Source organism: Taeniopygia guttata, chromosome 5 (genome assembly GCF_048771995.1).
Source record: "Taeniopygia guttata chromosome 5, bTaeGut7.mat, whole genome shotgun sequence".
In the NCBI taxonomy this organism is placed as follows: domain Eukaryota; kingdom Metazoa; phylum Chordata; class Aves; order Passeriformes; family Estrildidae; genus Taeniopygia; species Taeniopygia guttata.
In genome coordinates this window covers 702641-720169 of record NC_133030.1, presented here as the reverse complement: position 1 = coordinate 720169, position 17529 = coordinate 702641, and positions in this window count along the sequence as shown.

Genomic DNA, 17529 nt, shown 5'->3' with positions numbered 1-17529 from the left:
AGTGTGTACCTGAGCCTTCATTGAAAATAATGGGCTAGAGATACCTAACTCCTTTTCTGGGAATTTGACAGCTTTTGGGAGGCAGGCGATGCTGAAGATCAGTCTGTGTTTGGAAAGCAGTGCTGAACTCAGGGATCTCATAAATCAGGAAAGCTGGACAGGACAGAACGCACATCCAACCAATATGGTTAATGCTACGTTCTCCGTTTATTAGTGAGAATATGGCAGTTTATATACACTTCTATATAGTTTACAGTTTACAAAGGCACTCTCATTAGCAAGCTAACATTGTTCACCTTTGCCCTAAGGTGCTCAGGCTTTTCACACTGCAGCTCTACCCTAATTCACACTCAGATAGCTCATTACTTTGTAGTTACCTTAACATAATTTCTAACTGCGCCACAACTAATTTCTGACTGCGCCAAAGGCTCCCAGGCCCCATCAAGGCCGCTGATCAGAGGCCTGGTCTGAGGGGTGGCTCAATTCTCACTCCAGACATAAATCATGCCCTCTCTCTCTCAGAAATTCTGCCACACTGACCTATTTTCCTGTCAGTGTTTTTGCCCTGAATTTATGCCAAAAGGTGGCATAAAGCTGGTGCAAACCAACCCTGGTGCCTAACTGTAAGTAGGAAAAAAAGAACCTGTGAGGACCCTGGCCCCAGCGCCCAGAATATAAGGAAGAGACCCGAAAGAGAGACACATTAAGTCTTTAGAACTGAGCAAAAAAATACAAAAGAAGTGTGTTTATTTATGTGTTTATCGTTTAGTGATTTTAGTTCATAATGGGAATGCCATAGTGTAGGAGCAGTGCCAAATTTATAGCACTAATGCAGAGAAACTCATCTAGCACTCGTGTCATGAACTCATGGAGGGGTCTAACTGCACCATGGTCTATCGTAGCAGTGCATGCAGACACATTTTTATGCAGAAAATACATCCTATCCAGAATTTATCTTTCAACAAGTGTAATCAAAGTGAAATAAACTGATAGGAAAACAGTAAATAGAAAAATTTGTGATGTGTGACTGGCCTGTGTGATTAACAGATTGTACTTTAAAACAAAATTATTTGTGATAGCTTAAAAATACGGAGTGGGTAGAAGCTTCAATGAAGCCTCTCAGTTCAGAGGTGGTCAAAAATTGCAGATTTTACAATTGCAGAATTGCAAAAAAGATACTGGTTAATGAAATTTTCTATGTATGTAGAGTGATGTTTGGTAATCAAGGCAAAAGAAATCATTAAGTCAAAGCTTGCAAATGGAAGAAAGAGAATCATATAAGGAAAATAAAGAAAAATATTTATATATTTATAAGGAAAATAAAGCATTATGCCAAGTAAGCAGGAACTTCAGAATGAGATTTCTGCATTTTTTATGACATGAGAGTACTGCCTATAAGGAAAATAAATGGTTTATTAATCCCAGGCTGGCACCAAATACAAAGAAGAGGTAGCAGTTCAGGAACTGGAAAGACATTATCAAGTATGTAATGGAACATCACTGAGTTATCTAGGTTATAAACATTGCTTTGGCTTTCTGCATGAGAGAAAAGTGGAGCTGAAATCAAGCAAATAAAACTAATATTACTTAATGTTGAAAATATGTTGTCATTGGGCAGTTTAAATTAGAAGAGGAGCATGCAAGAGAAACGCACGGCTGGAAGAGCCAGGTGATGATGCTTTTAGCAAAGACAAATGAATTTATGAAGCTGGTGACACTAAATGAAGAAGTGATTTATAGGACGGGCTCCTAAGCCAAGGAAACAAAGAAAATGAGTCCAAAGGAGTCAATATACTAAAATAAAATCAGATTTTTTAAGATTTGTCTTTAGAATGCGGACATTTAAGGTCGGAAACCACTTCCACCTTTTGAATTTATTTAGAGAAGAGCCTGACCCTGGCCACTGGGAGAACGTCCAAGAGCAGGAATGTGGGTCTTGGAGCTGTGACTGCCCTGTGAGAGTGGGGCTGTGCCAGGGCAGGGGCCTGGGAAGGAAGGGCAGCCAGCCAGCAGCATGGCATTTCTTGGCTGGAGCTGTAAAACCAAGATTTATTGTACAGGCAAAGAGCTGTGGGTAAAACAGAGCAGGACTAGGATCCCAAGCCTACCATGCCCATTTCTCTCTAATGAGCAGCCAACTAATTGAGGAAACCAATGACTCTAGTAGCAGCTTAAAAGAGATTATTGGAGGCTTGGAGCTTTGTGAACTGCTTGCATTCCTCAGCCCACATCCCCACTTTCATCCCCATGAAGGCAGAATGTTTTTTGGGACTGTACAATGACAGTATAGTTCTTCCCAAGCTGTTCTCAGATGTCAGATATTGAATGAAACTGTACCTTAAAAGAGTGCTGAGGTCTCTAGAGGTTTAGGGAAGAGCAGTAGGCACCTTTGAGGGCTTTACAGAGACTCCTGGGTGCATGAACTGAGGCACACAGGTGAACTGACCACACCTCTGGAGAGAGCTGAGCAGGGAAGGAGCTCTGTGGAGTGAGGCTGGAGCACACTGCTGTCAGCACCCATCTTGAGCTGCTCCAGTTTTGTGATAAATGGTAATCAAATTGCCATGTAGGATCTAATAACATAATAGACCATATAATCACAAACTCGGGGTTTGAAAGGTAAACAAAATACTCTTCTGGCAAGGGTGTAACAGGGAGTTACAATTTATTCCTCTCTGCAGAATCTCTGTATGACCCAACCATTCCACTTATTTAAATAGTGAGGTGATTAGAAAGCTTTTGATACAACATTATCTTTAGACATTATAAAGCAAATTGTTTGTTAGTATGGCAGTAAAGGCTTTGCTGCAGCTGAGCATGCTTTGCAATGATAGAAGCAGATGGTTTACAAAGTTACAGAATAAGAACTGATTATCAATTTGCTATCCTCTAACAACATCAATGTCAAATGATAATGTACTGTACTGCTTGTTACTGAGTAAATAGCTATTTTTATATTACTTGCTTTCCTGCAAATTGGCTACTACCAGGAAAAGTAAAATATATGGCTGTCTAATATCCTGAAGCAGTAAACAAATTGCTCAGGGGGAGCATCGGTGAAGCACTGAAGAATATTTGCTGATATATGTAATTTCTATCTCTGTCAAAAACCTCCAAAAATTCACAACAGTCAGAGCCCTGTTTGCTTTACCATTTACTTTTAATACTTTTAATACATAATAGCAAAACACTGAATATGTTCTATGTTAGCAGAACTCGAAATCACAGGATTTTTAGCAGTCACTGAGCATACAATGAAATATTATCTTATTTTTTTCTTTTGGCTTGAAGAAAATTCTAGAAGTTTAAAAATGCAGGTAAAAGCAGGAGCGATATTATTATTCAAGGTGACTATGTAGCATGTATAAGTAACCATGCAATAAATATTTTGCCTTTTATATTCTAGTAGTTTTTAATAGCTTTCCCCAGTTCAGGCTGGGGAAAGGGAGGTCATTATATCTTGGCAAGGTGGTTTTCACTTAAGCTGTTGTTCTTTGAAGAAAACAGACTCTTTACAGGTCAGTGACACACACCTGCCATGATTTATGCACCCGGAGTGTGGCAGCCATGGGAGCTCTAATAGGTTTTCAATTTAATTCAGGTTTTGATCCTTGCCTGTTTTGCAGGTTAGACTTTAAATCCTGCCAGATGCCCAGTGGCCATTCCTGGAGGCTGCAGGGTGCTCCATGCAGCCAGTGGTGTGGTGAGTGGTGCACTTCCAGAGCCAGAGAGCTGGGCTGGCACTGCCTGTGCCCAGCTTCCCTCTGCCCCAGCCTGGGGAGCCCCCACAGATGTGCCCAGATGTGTCTGAGAGGTAACTGGCTTGTTCTGCCTGCTGCAGGCATTGTTAAAGTTAGTGAGGCATTGAGTAAATAGTGGGAAGAAGAGAAAAAAATTGGGGTTGCTAAGGAAGAAAGGTTGTGTTTTTTCTTTATATTAATCCAGGGTTTACAGCTAGTTCAGGAAAGCAGTTACCTGTCCTCTGCTCCTGTGCCAAGGGGAACACATACAAGTTATTGTGATATAATATACTCACTGATTAGGTAATAGCATGGCAAAGCTAGTGAAATATTTTATGACAAACCTAAATAGCAGTGGATTCAAGTTCAGGAGGAATGGGGATTAAGAGAAGGGACTTCATCTGGTCAAGGTAGATAGTGGCCATTAAACTGTCCTCTGGAGGATGTGCTGAGCCTTGAATAACAGGAGTGTGTTTGTGTGTGTATGAGTTTCCATACCTTGTTTTCCTAATCGACTGCAGTCTCAAGCAATTCTTAAATTGTGCCTTCCCCCTTCCTTGCCTCACTGCCTCAGCACCCCTCCCTCCTCCATCTGTTTTCCTTTGGTCTCTTTATGGGCTTATAAGTAGGAAATAGAAGTTAATCAACTGCTTATGCTATATTTTAAAAGGTGACATACCTAAATCTAATTATGCAGGAGAAGATAATGAATGCCACCTCACTGGTGCATTGCCATCAGCAATGTCCACCCTATTTTCTTTACATTTCCTACAGGGACTGCAGTATAGGCAGGGGAGGAGAAAACTATTCTATTCTAAATACTGTAAAATGTGCATAAACACATCTTATCTATTGTTGTGAATTTAGAGTGCTCAAACTTAGATAAGATCTGTACTAATTAGAATGCTGCAGCAAAACCTTCCCTACTACTGGTACAACACTGATAAATCCCAATGCAAATTTGAAAAAAAAGTGTTGATTCATTTCTTAAGTGCATCTTTTTTGAGCCATGCAGTTTTTTGGAAGCATACTGGGATTTCTTTTGAAGCACATCTTGACTTTTAATAAATATATCAAAAGTACTTTAAAATGTATCATAGCTAATTTTGCTCTCCCAAAAATCCATCACTTTTTATTGCCTTTTAACTAATTCACCCTTTTCCACTGCAGAGAGGAAATAGTTCAAATCTCTTGATGGTATGTTTGTCTTTCCATTTTTCTGGTTGTTAATGTTTAGGGGGGAAAAAGATCACCAAATATATCACTCTTAAAAGAAAGGACAGAAATGTGTTCCCTCATGACACCTTGGCTAAGTGGACTGTAATATATCTAAAGATACCAGGTATAAGGGCAATACTGGGGCAGCTTACAGCGCCCCACGGTGATTTAGGAAAAGGATTTCTTATGGCTGGCTGATTCCTGGGATGGAGAGGTGCAGGACTAAAAACCAACCCTGACAAAACACTGAAGTTTGTTTGCATAGCAATCTCTTGCATTTCTGCTGTTTCCTGTGAGCTCTTCAGTGCTGTTTGTGCAGGAAGAGAAATACCTGCAAGTCCAGCTGAGGTGCTTGGACCTTTAATGGCATTCAGTTAATGCTTAGCAAGTGTGATATGATTTGCAAAATCATCTGTTGCTTAATCCTCTTCAGTGCCAAGGGTTATTAGGAAAGGACTGCAAAGAAGATGAGAAATTGGAACATGTATATGTTGTGGAATGAGTGGGAGACTACTCAAGTGCCTTAAAAATGATTGGAGTTTTTCTTTTAACCTGTGGTAAAATTTGGATTATCAAAACAAGTATTATAAAAATTGAAGATGACCTATAGCTGAGCAATCCTTTCACTTAAGCCCAGAGAAAAAGCACAGACAAATGACAGCAGGAGCTGACTGCTGTATGCATAGAACTGTGCTGGGGTTTAAGAAACAGTCTGAGTGAGTTTCTTTCCTCCTATGCACACCTAAGACATATCTTCAAGACACAAATGTGAGATTTTCCACTTTTTTTCCTCTGAAAACTTTGCAATCTGTTACCTAGTTCACAAGGGAAGGAGGAAAAGGCTTTATTTCATGGAAAGGAATTAGGCAATGAGTTAAGAGTTGTCATTTTGGGCTTGTCATCTTTGCTCTTACTGCCCAGGCTGAATAGCTGCAGGGTTTCTGAGCTGTTGCAAACAGCATTTGCAGCTGGATCTGAGCTGTGATGGACAGCTGATAGGTATTTCAGAAATGAGCTGTTCTGTGGAGCTTTCCTAGATGCAATCTCTGTGAGCCGGGTTCCAGCGGCTGGGAGCATGTGTGTGCGAGGGGAAGGAGAAATGCCAGCAAGATTGCTGGATGCACACATGAATTTGTACTAATCTGTCTGGGAGGAGTTCTGCCTGCAGCTATGGATGGAGCCTGTGATCCACAGCCAGAGCTGCCTCATCAGGCACCCAGCCACACGCTCTGGCACTATTCCAGGGCATCTCAGTGATGCAACAGGGGCTTTCACACATGAACCAACCTTAAAGGAAGGTATTGTATGGCAGGTGTCAGTGTTCAGGAACACACATAATCACAGGATGTGATTTTATGCAGGTGCTTTTATTAAGAGCTCTGGAATCAGGGGTGCAGACCCAAATCTGACTCCGACATGGCTTTCGAGCTCAACATATTTTATATTCTATCCTTATATAACTTACATATTAATTATTAAACTCATGTTGTTCTACTGTACACATTGACATGAGTTTCTCGTGATCTTTCTTGGGCCCCTGACCACAGTTTCTCATGATTATTCTTACGATTAAACAGTAATTATATTTAATTACTAAACAATCATCACATCTAAAAATTATATCATTTATCATGTACTAACTACACAGGTGCAGCTCTAGCAAGGTACAAGGTCTTCATGTACCTAGGGTATTTATTTTTATTTTCAGGGCCTACTAAGCTTAATTTTCCTTTTAACCCTGAATCCCCATGATTTAAAAACCCTTTTACTACAACAGGTAGCTTTAAAGTCACTCCTTTTCCCTGCAGTTATACAATTATGAGTTCTCTAACATGCACCGTGCTGCAGTACAACGGCAGCAACGCAATTTTCCTTCAGCACGTAGATAAGATGTGGTAGGAACTGAGATTTCCAGGACTCAGACACGCCCCTGAAGTATCAGTGGGTTACCAAGGTTGCTTGGCTTACGAGGAAGTCAGAGTAAAGCATGGGATACCTGACTAATTAGCTGAAGAAGGCAGCTGATTAGCACCCAGCATCCTGGCAGGTGAGGAAGGAGCTGATGGAGGAAAGGGTTGTGTTTCCTCCATGTCCAAAATCAAGACAGAGGTTAAAAAAAAAAAAAAAAAAAAAAAAGCAGTCATTTTCTTTTAACTACAAAATAATTTTTCACTGTTATTTTTAAAATCTAACTACTGCAGCTTTGACTGGCTGGTAGAAATGAGGCCCGTGATTTGTGCAGGATGATTATTTATTTATTTTAAAACCAAAATCAAGGCTGTCTGTGATTTGGATCTAATTTCACATTTATTTTTCATAGTTTGTTTTCTTAGTAGCGCTGCAGTAAAGCCATGATTAGTTAAATCAGTTATACATAAATTCAAAGACTTGTTCTTCATTTTAGATGTTCAGACTTAATTGGATTTAAATCAGATTAAAAAGTGACTTCTGAGGGAAAAATACCCCCAAGCATGCAAAAAGGGTTGCCTTTTTTTAACTTATCACATAAATGGCAATAGAGATTTCTATCTTTATAACATTTACTCCCTCTTACAGCTTACAATTCTATTTAACTTTTAAAGAGAATATATATTAAAATGTTAGCAGGGCAGAGTAGGAGGAAGCCGCTGACATTTCTTTCTCAGAATAACCTGTTCTCTACTGCAGAGTATTTTCTTTAGATTGTAATTAATTTTAAAACCTAAACATTATGAAAGGAGGTCATTCTATGCTTTTATTTAATATATTAATTGCTGTGAAAATGACAGAATGCAAGCTGTACTAAAAGCATGGCAAAGACTTGGTGTTTCTCCCAGGAGATGTCCAGGTAGATCTCGACAGCTTCTCCCTTGGGGTTTAAGGTACCAGGGGTTTAATTCCAGGCTTGGGCCATGTATGGAAATAGGAATTACTGAATTATGAGGAGCAGGGCTGGGAGAGATTGGATGGAGATGGAGATGGTGCATTTTTAGTGCTGTGGGAGTAGTTTGGGATAACCAAGTAGAAGAATTAACATCTATGAATCCAGCAGGAAAATATCCTTGCAAAGGAGCAGAGCACAGCTCAGTTCCGACTCTCAAGCACAATTTGTGCTGTAGGGCAGCCGCATTTTGCTGCCTGGCCTTTTTCCTAAATTGGAGCATTTTTTGATAAGCATTTGGACAAATGAGGCTTCTTGCAGGATCAGCTGTCTGCAGCTCTGCAGCCTCCTCGTGATGCAGAAGATTGAGGAGTTTATGCAAAATCAGGTGCTTAACCATATGCAAGGCAGGACGAAGGTACAGCTTTTGGAGGACAGAGAAGACATTTATATTCAGGTAATTCCCCATCTGGACTGATCCAAGGCTGGGCAATTCAAGCCATCTCCCCCAAAAGCTGTGCTTTTTAGGGAGTTGACAGAGGCTACTACTGTAGGGATGTGAAGAGGCAGAAGGAATAACAACTGCTGGCTCCAAATGCCTCTGCTCATCTTTCCCATCAATTATTTAGACAAGAAAGATTTACATGAAAATTAATAATTGAATTTTGAATTGCTGCTTTACATCAATAATGAAATAGTTGTGCCGAATATAAACAGATAAAGAGAACAGCATAAGAAACCATCGTTAATACACAAAAGGAAAAGTAATATTTTAATTAAACCATAAGGCTCATTACTGCTTTATGGCAGAGGGTTACTGCCAGTGACCTAGAACAGACAGCTTTATATGCCAAAAGTGAAACCTCCTGTTTAATCTGTCATAAGTGATGTTGGCATATTAAAATTGTGTGAGCTGGATTTTGCTAGATTCCATAACCAAGTCATTTGTGTTACCAAAATAGCTTCATAGATAAAAATTGTATTTTGTTTATTTTATAAATTAATTTTTTACAGATTTTAATACAGGTTGTCTTTCAGATGTGAGCATCCAGAAATATCATGGTAGACACAAAATTTCAATATTTTAATTATTTCTATTGTTTAAACCAATTTTGTCAGGTATATTTCTGGGGAAAAGAGACTGAGTCTGAGACTTTTAGCCTACCAAAACCTATTTAGTTGTTAATATTCAAATTTTTGCCAATTGCCACAATTCTATCGTTAACCTAAAAATGCTGGGGGAAAGGGCTTGGTATGCTTCTTGAAACACTGTAACCTCAAACTTTAGCTCCTTTCTCCCCCACCCTCAAGGTAAATTTGTAAGGCTTCTGTCCAAAAACAGGAATATGGAAAGCATGGAAATAAACAATCCGTACACATCAAAATCTGCAAGTAAGTAAAATGAACTCATTATTTATTTTAGAAACTTGATGTGTGTGTTATATATAGAATTTCTGAATGCTTGGTGATGAGAAAGCTGCAGACTATGTCAGATACAGCACTGACCTAGAAAGCATTGAGTCCCTGCACTATATGTGATAAGTACAAATGCTTTTCAAACTTTATTTACTTTTAACTTGCTGGTCGATCTTTTCTTTTGTGTGATAGAATCAGCTCCTAAAGTGTACTGTGGCCTACATCTGTGAATGTAACATAAGGAAATTGTAAGTATGACAAAATAACGTATATAATGTTTAAAGTTATTCACTATTCCTTGACCTGCTCCGGCTCCTTCACTTAATCTTGTTTTCATTTTGATATAGATTTCTCTTGCCATTTCCCTTCTGTGTTTCACCAGACGCTACCTGTAGTGAATTAGAGGGAAGACAAGCATAAAGTCAATTCCACTTGCTGTAATTCCCCAGATTTTAAAAGGGAAAGACATTTATTTAATTTGCCTTGCAACCTATGAGCTCATGGGGTTCATTAATTTCTCAAGAAGTAAATAAGTTCCAGTGGTTTGTTCTCCAATTTATCACTTTTTGTCTGTTTCCATTTTAGCTGGTAATTCAGCCTCTCCCTCTTGCTTGAATGAACTCTGTCAGAGAACAGATCTGGGCTTTTCCAGCCTGGGGCACAACTGTGCAGAAAACAGGCATTTTTTGCTTAATTGCTCTTGTAATTGGCACCTCCTGGCTTCAGAGCAGGGGTAGCACACGAGTGTGGGTTGTGTTGCACCCACAGAGAGCAGCAAGGACTGTCCCTTTGCTGGAACATATTTTATGTCTATTTAATTATTTAATGGGGTGGGTTTCTTGGGCAGGGCTGTTTCTGGACCTGCATCTCCCCCTGAGTGGCACAGGGAGTGCTCCTGGGCATGCCAGCTGGGCAGGCATTGGAGACATTGAGAGAAAACTGTAGTCTGCTGTTTCAGGCAGAAGGAAAACACAATTAGGTGAGGAAGTCTCATTCAAGAGGACATTTTATTAACAGCTTTTGGTGGGGTAGGGTGTGGAAATGTTAGATTTAGAAGATAATCAGCCTGCATTTTTATCTCTACTTAAAATAGTAGAATGGAAAATCAGCTTATCTCCATAAACTGCTGTTTTTCACTTAGTAAATTATTTTACCACCCAAAGCAGATGCCACACAAAGAACTGTGGTTGGGAGGCATATAGTTACTTATCTCGGTCAAAGTGTCTCCGTTAAAAAGCTGTCAGCAGGAGATAATAATAATAAATACATATGGCATTTGGCTAAAAGAATACAAGATTATACTAAATAGAAACACATTTCTAAAAGAATAATTGTAACTAATTAGAAATCTCCAGTTATGCTTAGAGTTGTGAGAAAGTGAAATCAAATTTAATTATGCAAGGTCCCAGTTGTGCCAAAGGTGTTATAAAGAATATATTTATGGAGACATTCAGTCTAACAAACTGGATGCTGTTATTATTAGCATGCTCAGTTGCACATTTTCTTAATATTAGTTTAGTAGGACTAATATTAGTTTGTAGGACTTAATATTAGTTTGTAGGACTAATTACCAAAAATCTGCACAGCACTCACTGGGATAGTCACCCAAAAGGCTTACAAGGTTAAGTTATTGATGGCTCCAGAATATCTTTGACTAAATCCTTTATATTCTGTATCTGTACAGATACTTAAAGGTGGATCTGTGATCGTGCACACTGGTCCTTTGGATGCATCAGCAGTGAGTTTAAACAGTTGTTCCCTCTGCATGCTAGCAGAGGATTGCTGGCCAGCACCAGGATTTACCAGGATGAATGCAGCACTGCTCTGGGACAGTGTCAGTGAAAGATTGGTTATCTTGGGTGATAGGAGGGTCCAGGGGCTGGGAAACATGGGCAAAGAGGACACACAGCAGCCATACATCCTTTCTGACAACTATTTGTCCAGGCAAGCTGAGGAGGAAAGCTGAATATTCGTAGTAACTCCAGGTAAAAATCTTAATACACAGTGAGAATATCATGCATCTCCTCCCTGAAGGAAAGGATTTTGCCTGGGCAAACCTAACAGTGAACCAAGGGCTTTTTCAGTATCACTCACTGTGTCTTAACCAGGGGAGTCATTATATCCCACAGTGAAAACAGATCTTAGGTATCGTGGTCATGGAGGAGCAGAGATCATGAGAAAAATGCTGGGATATTGGAGGGGTGTGGGAAGATTTGATGTAAAGAAACCCTGCTAATTTCGGAACTGACACAGAAGTCAGGAATGGTTTTTGAATTAGGCTGTGCAGTCCGAACCATTTTTCCATTCTTTTCTGGCAGCTCGGTTCCCCGCCACAGCCTCTATGGAGGTGACGTGGGTAAATGAAGCTTTCAAATTTATCGTTTTCCCAATGATTTTTTTCACACCCAGCAAGGTTCTTTTCTTCTCTGTTATAAGAGCATCTCTTTACAAGAGCACAATTTTCTTGTCAGCCCCAAAGGTGACTTTCCTGCCATAAAGATCCCTTCTGCTCAGCACCAGGCAGTTTTGTCCTTAAACCACCTGGCCTGACACTCTGGGACCCTCTGTCTTCTTCCCCACTTACCTTGAAGATAATCAGAAGGCAATCATCTCCCCTGCTTCACAGGATCACAAGGAAGTGTTGGGCTTGGGAGCTGGCTGAGGGACTGAGCCTTGATTCTGGCAGGAGCAACAGGAGCACTGTGCTCCACTCACCTGCCACATGGCACTCAGCTCTTCTGCAGTGCTGCAGGTGTGGAGCCAGGGCTGAAAGCCTTCTTTTAGTATCCCTGATCTCCAGCAGGGACACACAGCCCAAACATACCTTAAAAGAGGAGGGAGCTGTGATGTGTGTCTCAGCCTCGCCTGTCATGTTCCTGGGCTCTGTGCTGGGAAAGGCAGCAAAGCACACAAGTGTTTGTCCCTGTGGGTCTGCAGGCACTGTTGGAAAAGGAGTCATTCCTGCTACTGACAAGAGCCTGGGATGGAATTCATTCTCTCCACCTCAGACACCTGTGATGTATATACATTTGCAGCTGCACTGGGCACTCCAGGCTTTCCTTATTAGTTAATGGAAGTGATTATCTATTTTTAGGCATGAGTCACCTGTCCTATTTTAGCTCTCTATTTTAGTGCATGATGAATTGTATGATGTCCATTAACAATTCAGGAGAGAATCTAATCCAAGTAGCTCAGATATGGACCTCTTAATTGATTTATTTGGATCAGTTCTACCCCATCTGCCTAGGTCTTTAAAGCACTGGGTGTTCTCCAAGGCTAAAGCTGAGGCAAACAGTGGGAGAGGCAGTGCAGAAAACACTTCTGCTTTCTTTGCCCAATTAGCAGCATGTTTTCAGGTATGACTTTGGCAGCTGAACACTTGATTTGGCTGTGGTCATTTTGTACTGTAAAAAGTATCATTGGTCCTTGTCTAGGAGCAGTATGGCCTCCACCTGTACAAGCTCCATCTAACTGGAAAAAGAAAAGGAGTTTCAGTTGCTTTCCCTCTCAAGCATCTGCTGTTTTATTGAGAAATTCCTTCCCCTCCCTTGCCCTGTCCCAGCCCTCGTTTTCCTTATGGCTCTCTGTCTGGACAGCTCTTGGTGCAGCTAGAGCTGGTAATTCTCTGTATCTCCTCTGTGGCTGCTGACTTTCCTTACCTGGTGTGAAACCAAGCTCCCTTGCACAGACACAGGAATGTCTGCTACACCTCAGTGGTCACTGCTGTGGGACTGGAGTGACAGATCCCTGCATGGGACACACACACCTCGTACCAGAGCTTGGACAGGGAAGGCTGGGTCCTGCTGAGCGTTCCTGGGCTGATGGAAGGAGCAGAATTCCCCACTGGTGCTCCATGTGCAGGGACCAGGTCTGTAGGGATGAAGTTCAAGGATGATGAGAGACTGCTTTGTCTCCCACAGCTGATGTGGTCTCATGATGTTTTCCATGGGAACAGAACTCCTGTGTGGCACATCTCTGAGCCTCTGGCTGCTGGAGGAGCTGCACTCCTTGGGGACACACAGGACACAGCCACCAGTGGCTGCTGGCTGCCCACACCCTGCCTGGCACAGTTCTGGGAGATCAGCTGTCCCACCACCGAGTGCTCTTGCAGGGCTCAGCTGTGACAGTGCCAGGGTGAGTTGGCATAGGAGTGGGTTATATGAGAAACAAGGCATTTGTGATCAATTCAGCTGTCTAACAGAACTAGGATTGGATTTCTCCTTTGCAAGCCTTGCTTGTAGCTTGAATATTGGTACATCTCTTCCTGCCCTTGCTTTTTAATCAGAAGGGTTTATCTTCAACTTGTTTCATCCCTTTTCACATCGTATAGTTGTCAGTGGTGTACAGATCTGCTGGATATTTATTTTAATCTCAGTTCTGATCTGAATATGCATACCAGCTGTCTAATGATGTAATGAGCTCTGAGATCTGCCATCTCTAAACTCAGCCTGAATCCAGTACCTGTTCTAAGCTGCAAGATCTGTGTACTTACACACAGAGGATGGGTTTCTGTATCCTCTCTTGCCACCTAACACAGTGAGTGAATCCTGGCTAGTCTGAGGACACTGAATCACTCTTTGTTCTGCTCACCATTTTGTTTCCAGGCTGTCATTCCAAGATAGATGACGAACTTTGGCTTTGGATAAAGGGTGAATGTAGGATTTCTTCTCTATGGGAGGAGTCCAGGGATCTGTAGGATGCAGAGGATCCACCTTGTGACACTGACACTCTGTAAACACAAGTTTGGAGTATGTGTCCAGCTGTTACATCAGAACAGGGGAAGCAGTGATGCAAATTTCCTGTTCCAGTGCAAGATGATCCTGTAGGATGTCCTGTAACAGGGAGTGCTGATAGTCATATCCCAGGACCCTGATTCTCAGTAATCCTTCTTGGTGTAAGGGGAAAGGAGCACACACAGCATGTTCCAGCTACATCAGTCCCTGTACATCTGAAATGTGTCCTGATTCTAGAAGAATGTCTGTTAGATAGCATGAAATACATGAAATACAAGTAATTTGGCACACTTAGGGAGCTCTGTCCTACAATTCTTTCCCCTTCTGCTTCTCTTGTTGCTAATCAAACAGCTGCTTTTTGGTTTCAGGCTTTAACCTATTTTTGGAATCCTTTTATGCTGTTGGCCCTTTGAAATGCATGAATTGCTATGAAAGAAAGCCAGTGTCATTGCTGGGAGGGAGGAGGAAGGCCTATAGGTGAAGTCATGTCTAGTGATGAGAGACTGGCTCACCTATTCATCCCTTCTTTTATTTCTGTAAAGCAACCCAGTTCCCCATGGCACACGGTTCCAGGCCTTTTCTGCTTTTATTTAAGCTTTACAATTCTATCAGCCTTCGTTAGCACAGCACCAGCAGATAACTCCCTCCTTTGGGGGAATATTTTTTTCATATCTAGGCCCCTGTTCCCACTGCAGGAATGTGCTGGCCCAAAGTAGAAGAGGAAGTGGAGGAGCTTGGTTTCCAAGGAAAGAAGCTGAAGAACAGTGCAGAAAGAAGGAAAGAATGAAACAGAGGGCAAGTGGAAGGTAGAATCAGTTTATTGGAAGAGCATTAAACCTTGTTTCTGTGAGTGGCTGTGTTCTCACTGGCATGTCAAATTTCATTCCTTTTAAAGTCCAAGCTGAACTCAGCACATTATGGACGATTAAAAAAGGAATTTTAATTTTTGTTCCCTGGTTTCTGGGTTTTCTCCTGAAAAATGTTTTTGATCTGATCAAACAATTTTGTCCCTCCAGACAGACCTTTATTCTCATTGCTGCATCCATTGCTGTCTTGAGGCAGCAAAGAGGGCTCCTGTTTGCTCTGCATCTCTGCACAGTTTCTGTGAATCTGAAATTGAATCATCTCCAATGTATCTGCTAAACCCTGTCTGAAGACAAGAAGGTCTGAATACAGCAAGGCAAGGTTTGGCTTTCTTTTTTATGGTTGAAAAATGTGGTTTGAATTCTGTGCTACAGAGAATGTAGTATTGCATAGATGGCAGATATCTGCCATGTTTTCCCCTGCTTAAAATACAGCAGCCATGACACCTGTCTTGTGTTCTTAGTGCACAGTAAACAATGAAGTTTAGGAAGCACATTTTGTTAAACAGAGCGTGGTTAAGGAGGTAGATGGTTGGGAAGAATAATTCCCCCTAAGATTACAAGTATTAATTCCTATTTGTTTTTCCTGCCCTTACTTTTAGGAAAAAATCAGGCATTTGCTTTCATGTCATGTTGTAGTTGAAAATACAGTGTTAAGATAGTGTTGGATGACTGGAAGGGATGGCCCAATGGAAGTGATGGATGGGAGCAGCTGGAGAGATAGTGAATGTGTCTGTGATTTTTGAAATTAATAACCATGGTATAAAATAAGTTTTGTGGTTTTATGTGTTTGACACTGTCCCCTGCAGTAACTCTCCTTTATGTCTTCGAACAATGCTCAGCAGAGACTCTTGTTGTTATAAATTAATTTAATTAAATTTCTGTTAATTTAGTGACCTCAACTGATACCCCAAAGGCCCAGTGACTGGTTGGCCTCAGATGGCCACAAGCTGAAATTTTGGGATAATATTGCCCTCTAATAACTTTGTGATGATTAGTGATCTCAGATGACCATGAGCCAAAATTTTGGGATACAGGTCATGTCTAGTAACCCTATGTGATAATTGGTGATCTCAGATGACCCCAAGCTGAAATTGTCCCAGCTTTCATAAGGAAAAAAAAAATCAATAAAAATACACCAAAAAAAAAAAAAAAAAAAAAAAGCAGAAAAATCTAAAAACCAAAATAGTGAAGGGATTGGATGGGGAAAAAAAAACTGGGTCATAGGGAAAAAATCAGAAAATGCAAAGTCCAAATGTGCTGTTCCAAATGCCAAAAGAGCTCTCTTTACACCTTTTCCCTCCTTTCTTTTTTGTAACCTACAGCCTGCTGGACTTACTCAGAACATGGGGTCAACGAAATGCAGAAGGCCAAGATGACCCAGCTTCAGTCCAGGTACTAATACACATATAAAGATGCTTCCACTTGGCTTTACCCGGTTGAAAAATGTGGAAGAAACCATAAGCACGAGCAAACCCCCAGGATTGTCCCACGCAGCAAAGAACTGGGGCAGCACAGGACAGGAATGGGACAAGGCACCATGAGTGTAAAATTAAAGGCAAAACCACACTAAAGACAACAAATAGTGGTGCTGCACTTCTTTGATGCCCCTTAGAGGATGAATAAACCCATATTTGCAACAAAATCCAGGGAAAAAGACCAGATCCTGCTTCCTTCTAACAGGGTTAAAACAAGTACTGAACCTACTGCAACCAGTACAGAACCATCTGATAAAACAACATCAGCTCCCAGTTTCAGTCCCCACTCTGTGTTTAATAGGTTTCTTCATCCTTTCAGAAGAATTTTATTCTGGTGTGACTCTGACAAAACCAATGGTCAGAGCAGAGCATCAGATGGTGTCCATGAACTTTGAGTCTGCCAGAATGCAAAATACCAGGTCCTCAGGTAAACTCTGGCAAGTTATGTAATATCAGTGGTGTCAATCTGATTGAAAATGTTACTTGAGCCTTTATTTAATAGTTTTCTTTCAGAGCAGACTGCTTTTCATTACCATTTTAAATAGACATTACCACCATAGTTAATAACTTTCTTGGTTCTTTTACCCTCCAGCAACTTTATTATTTATTCTTAAATTACAAATGTTCTGCTTTTCTCTGGCATGCTTCTTTTTTTTTTTTTTTTTTTTTTTTGCTGGAACTCGGTAAGGAGAGCCATGCACTTGTGAAAGGAAGAAGCACTGCAACCTGCTGTCAGCCTGGAATGTTGGTGTAAAATCCATAAAATCCATGCAGTTATGCTGCCTTCACAGTGAAGCCTCCAGCCAGATAGAATTTGCATGTGTGAGGAGTTTGTGCTGGGTGGAAATATCTGAAATACTGCAGTTACCTGTTGGTTGAAGAACAAGCATCCATGGATGAATTGTCCCACTGACTGACCAATACCACACAATAAAAAAGTCCCTTTCCTGCTGGGGTTTAGCAGTGCTCTTGTTTCCATGTCTGCACAGACACCATGCATGCTGCAAATCAAATGATAAAATTAAAAATACAATGTTCCCTACTGGTTTGTGTTTATGCAACAGAGAGAGCCAAGGAGAAGATGTGAGCCATACACTCTGGTTATAGAACTGTCATCTTATGGAAATTTACTATTTTGGTAATCCTAGGTACTCCTCTGGGACTCTGGCCTATGTCTGTGTTGATATTTCCACCTGGAGGAGCTGAGGCCTAGAACATCTT